Here is a 5,422-nt window from a genome sequence, read left to right on the forward strand (position 1 = left end):
AGGCGAGAGGAGCTGTGGGCCCCCCTCCTCACAGGGCGGCGCGGCCAGGCCTTGGGCCGCGCCGGCCTATGGGGTGGGCCCACCTCGGGTCCCCTCTTCTCCCCCCTTCTGGCTCCCTTCGTCATCCGGAAAAATAGGATTTTTCGTGTAATTCCCGTCAATTGTTGATCTTCCGAAATATTGCATTCTGACGGTGCTTTTTCCAGCAGAATCCTGGCTCCGGTGCGCGATCCTCCAATAATCATGAAACATGCAAAATAGATGAAATAACATAAGTATTATCTCCAAATATGAAATATATCAATGAATAACAGCAAATTATGATATAAAATAGTGATGCAAATTGGACGTATCAGGCACGTCAACAACAAGGGCAACCTCGCCCATCTCAAGTGGCCAATGCTCAAAGGCATCCACAACATGACGCCGAACAAGAAGTGAACCAAGAACGCCAAATCATCAATATTGATGCTCCTCAAGATGATGGCGCAAGAAGAAACAACAATGACAATAGAAGACACAATCCTCTCAATTATCGAGCTCGTCAAGCTCCTCATGCTCCTCAAGGTGAAGCAAGGCACCACAATGAAGAAGACGCCTCAAGTGAAGCTAGTGTCATGCCATACCTCCGGCAACCTCATGGAAGGTGTCCGCCTCCTCCAAACCGCCACAATCAAAATGAGGATCCACCTCGACAACCTCGCAACCATAATGAGGATGAAGATGATGCAAGACCTATACCTCGACGCAATGACCGTAATGAGGAAGAAATCTTTGGGAAGCTCAAGTTCACCATGCCCAAGTTCCAAGGAGAGGAAGACCCCGATGCATACTTGTCTTGGGTCCTAAAGGTTGACAAGATATTCCGCATCCACAACTTCTCCGAAGCAAAGAAAGTTGCTATGGCATCCCTTGAGTTTGAAGGATATGCAAATGTTTGGTGGGAAGAAGTGAACAAGAAGCGTGACAAGGAAGACTTAGAACCCATTGACACATGGGAAGAGATGCAAGAAGTCATGCACAAACGCTTTGTGCCCACCCACCACAAGCGTGACCTCTTCAACAAGCTTACTCAACTCAAGCAAAGCTTCAAGTCCGTTGAGGAGTACTACAAGGAGATGCACATGACCATGATGAGTGCCAATGTGGATGAGCGAGAAGATCAAACTATGGCAAGATTCTTGAATGGATTGAACATTCCCGTCAAGAGGATAGTGGAGTTCTTGCCTTACACCAACATGGTTGAGTTACTTCATCAAGCTACAAGGGCCGAGCGCCAAGTGCGAGAAGACTTAGCAAGTGCCAAGACCAAGACCTTCTTTGCCGCAAGAAATGCAACAACTACCTCTTCAAGCCTCAAGAATACAAGTTCTAGTGCATCCAAGGATCCTCCCAAGCAAACAAGAAGTGCTATCAAGACTACAAGCTTCAAGCCGGAGCAATCAACTATGTCCTACAAGGCTTCCACCGGATCTAGTAATATCACTTGCTTCAAGTGTGGTGCTCAAGGACATAAATCATTTGAATGCAAGAACACAAGAGTTATGATAACTCGAGATGATGGAGATGTGGAGTACTTGAGTGAAGGTGAATATGAAGCCTTGGTACAAGCCGCAACCACTCATGTAGATGATGACTTGGAAGACCAAGAGCAAGTCCTATGTGTGCATGATGCAAGCCCATCACTTGTGGTGACCAAAGTTTTGACAACCCATGTCCTCCCCAATGAAGATCAAAGGTGCAATATCTTCCAAACAAGAGCCGGAATCAATGACAAGTCAATAAAGGTTATCATCGATGGAGGGAGTTGCCACAATCTTGCAAGCACCGAACTATGCTCCAAGCTCAACCTAACACTCCGGAAACACCCCCACCCTTACCATGTGCAATGGCTAAGTGACAATGGAAACGTCAAGATACAATACACCGTCACCATATCCTTCAAGATTGGCGCCTATGAAGACACCGTTGATTGTGATGTCGTGCCCATGACGGTGTGCCACATGCTACTTGGTCGCCCTTGGCAATATGAAAAAAGAGCAAGCCATGATGGCTACACAAATGCCTATAGCTTACAAGACATTCATCCTACGCCCAATGACTCCTAGCCAAGTAATTGCGGACAATGCAAAGGCTCTAGCGAGGGCTAAGGAAGCTACAATCACTAGTGAGATGAGCGGTGAGAGAGTGACCCACCAAAAAGAAAGTGAGCGCCACAAGCCATATGTGAGTGAGATGAAGAGTGTCCTCATAGCTACCAAGAGTGAGATGAGAGAAGTGCACCACAACCCATCCACCAAATTACACTATGTGCTCATTTGCAAGGGGCCATCCTTGGAGACTAACGACTTAACAACACTTCCTTCGTCTTTGTTGTCTCTTTTGAAGGAGTTCCAAGATGTCTTCCCCGACGAGCTTCCTCATGGACTCCCACCGCATAGAGGGATTGAACACCGCATCGACCTCATACCCGGCGCGCCTCTACCAAACCGCACCGCCTACCGCACCAACCCCGAAGACACAAAGGAGATCCAACGCCAAATACAAGACCTCCTCGAAAAAGGGTATGTTCGTGAAAGCTTAAGCCCTTGTGCGGTTCCCGTGATTCTTGTTCCTAAACCGGATGAGACGCAACGAATGTGCATGGATTGTCGTCCCATCAATTCCATTACCGTTCGATACCGCCATCCCATTCCGCGTTTAGATGACATGCTTGACGAATTGAGTGGTGCCACAATTTTCTCTAAGATTGATTTGCGTAGTGGCTACCACCAAATTCGCATGGCAATAGGTGATGAATGGAAGATGGCATTCAAGACCAAACTTGGTCTCTATGAATGGCTTGTCATGCCATTTGGTCTTTCCAATGCTCCATCTACTTTCATGCGCCTCATGAATCACATCTTGCGACCTCTCATTGGCAAGAGTGTGGTTGTCTATTTCGATGATATTCTCATTTATAGCAAAACTCTCGAGGACCATGTGCAACATGTGAGAGAAGTCTTATGCATCTTGTGTCATGAGAAGCTTTATGCAAACCTCCCCAAGTGCACCTTTGCCCAAAACAAGTTGGTTTTTCTTGGATTTGTGGTTTCCGCCAATGGTATTGAAGTTGATTCTTCCAAGGTTGAGGCCATCCACAATTGGCCTACTCCTACAAATGTTGGTCAAGTCCGAAGTTTTCATGGACTTGCCGGTTTCTACCGCCGCTTTGTGAAAGATTTTAGCACCATTGCTTGCCCTTTGAATGAGCTTACGAAAAAGAATGTTCCATTTGTGTGGGGCAAGGCCCAACAAAAAGCTTTTGATGACTTGAAAAAGAGACTTACCGAGGCTCCACTACTTGTTTTTCCCGACTTTTCCAAAACTTTTGAGATTGAATGTGATGCGAGTGGACTCGGTATTGGTGGTGTTCTTATGCAAAATGGAAAACCCGTGGCATACTATAGTGAGAAGTTAGATGGCGCACGCCTCAACTATCCTATATATGACAAGGAACTTTATGCTTTGGTTCGTGTTCTTGAAGTTTGGCAACACTATCTTTGGCCAAAAGAGTTTGTCATTCACTCCGACCATGAGACTTTGAAGTATTTGAAAAGTCAACACAATTTGAACAAAAGACATGCAAAGTGGGTTGAGTTCATTGAGTCCTTTCCATATGTAATCAAATACAAGAAGGGCAAGGACAATGTAGTTGCGGATGCTCTTTCCCGCAAGCTCACCCTCTTACTCACTCGTTTGGATGTCCATGTTTTGGGTCTTGATGAAATCAAACACTTATATGCTTCCGATACTTTCTTTGGCCCAATCTTTGCAAAGTGTTCTAGTGATAAGGGCATCGATGATTTCTATTTGCACCAAGGATTCTTGTTCAAGGGCAACAAACTTTGCATTCCCATGTCTTCGCTTTCGCCTTTTGCTCTTACAAGAATCGCATGGTGGTGGTCTTATGGGACACTTCGGAAGAGAGAAGACATATGCCATGCTCTCAACTCACTACTATTGGCCAAGAATGTACCGCGACGTGGAACGCCTTTCCCGCCGGTGTACAACATGCTTACAAGCTAAGTCCAGTTCCAACCCCTATGGCCTTTATACACCGTTGCCTATTCCTTATGCTCCTTGGTCCGATATAAGTATGGATTTCGTGCTAGGATTGAAGGAGATATGCCCTAGAGGCAATAATAAAGTGGTTATTATTTATATCTTTATGTTTATGATAAATGTTTATATATCATGCTATAATTGTATTAACCGAAACATTAGTACATGTGTGATATGTAGACAAACAAAGAAGTCCCTAGTATGCCTCTTAACTAGCTTGTTGATTAATGGATGATTAGTTTCATAATCATGAACATTGGATGTTACTAATAACAAGGTTATATCATTATATGAATGATGTAATGGACACACCCAATTACGCGTAGCATAAGATCTCGTCATTAAGTTATTTGCTATAAGCTTTTGATACATAGTTACCTAGTCCTTATGACCATGAGATCATGTAAATCACTTATACCGGAAATGTACTTTGATTACACCAAACGCCACTGCGTAAATGGGTGGTTATAAAGGTGGGATTAAGTATCCGGAAAGTATGAGTTGAGGCATATGGATCAACAATGGGATTTGTCCATCCCGATGACGGATAGATATACTCCGGGCCCTCTCGGTGGAATGTCGTCTAATGTCTTGCAAGCATATGAATGAGTTCATAAGAGACCACATACCACGGTACGAGTAAAGAGTACTTGTCTGGAGACGAGGTTGAACAAGGTATAAAGTGATACCGAAGATCAAACCTCGGACAAGTAAAATATCGCGTGACAAAGGGAATTGGTATCGTATGTGAATGGTTCATTCGATCACTAAAGTCATCGTTGAATATGTGGGAGCCATTATGGATCTCCAGATCCCGCTATTGGTTATTGGTCGGAGTGAGTACACAACCATGTCCGCATAGTTCACGAACCGTAGGGTGACACACTTAAAGTTGGATGTTGAAATGGTAGAACTTGAATATGGAATGGAGTTCGAATATTTGTTCGGAGTCCCGGATGAGATCCCGGACATCACGAGGAGTTCCGAATGGTCCGGAGAATAAGATTCATATATAGGATGTCATTTTATGTGAATTAAAATGTCGCGAAGGTTCTATGGAAGGTTCTAGAAGGTTCTAGAAAAGTCCGGAAGAAACCACCAAGGAAGGTGGAGTCCACATGGGACTCCACCTCCATGGCCGGCCAACCCTAGTGGGGGAGGAGTCCCAAGTGGACTCCCCCTTAGGGGGCCGGCCACCCCCATATGGGAGGTGGAACTCCCACCTCTAGTGGGAGTCCTAGCTTGGCTAGGTTTCCCCTCCTTATGGAAGGTTTTTGGTTCGGGTCTTATTCGAAGACTTGGATACCAACACTTGGGG

This window comes from Lolium rigidum, chromosome 7, assembly GCF_022539505.1.
Source record: "Lolium rigidum isolate FL_2022 chromosome 7, APGP_CSIRO_Lrig_0.1, whole genome shotgun sequence".
Classification (NCBI taxonomy): domain Eukaryota; kingdom Viridiplantae; phylum Streptophyta; class Magnoliopsida; order Poales; family Poaceae; genus Lolium; species Lolium rigidum.